Raw genomic sequence first — 330 nt, forward strand, 5'->3', positions numbered from 1 at the left:
GGCAACAGAGTGAGACTCTGTCTCCAAAAAGAAAAGAAAAGACTATTTCAGGGCTGAACAACACCATCTGTGCTTCTCCGTGGCGTCCTAGGCCGGGATTCCCGTCCAGTTTGCACTGTCAGCACAATCTCTTTGGATTCTTTCCTAACTTAGCTGACTGTTTCATATTTTGTGGTTATAAAAAGAGGCACACTGGTTCTGCTCAATGTAAGATTTCTCTCCCCAGTGACGTACTCCGCCTTCTAAAATGACCTTGAGAGGACAGGGCTGGACCCTGAGGGCCTCTGGTTGCTCTCTGATGCCATCCATGACATTCTCTAGGAAGCTGAG

This window comes from Colobus angolensis, unplaced genomic scaffold (genome assembly GCF_000951035.1).
Source record: "Colobus angolensis palliatus isolate OR3802 unplaced genomic scaffold, Cang.pa_1.0 Scaffold500, whole genome shotgun sequence".
In the NCBI taxonomy this organism is placed as follows: Eukaryota; Metazoa; Chordata; class Mammalia; order Primates; family Cercopithecidae; genus Colobus; species Colobus angolensis.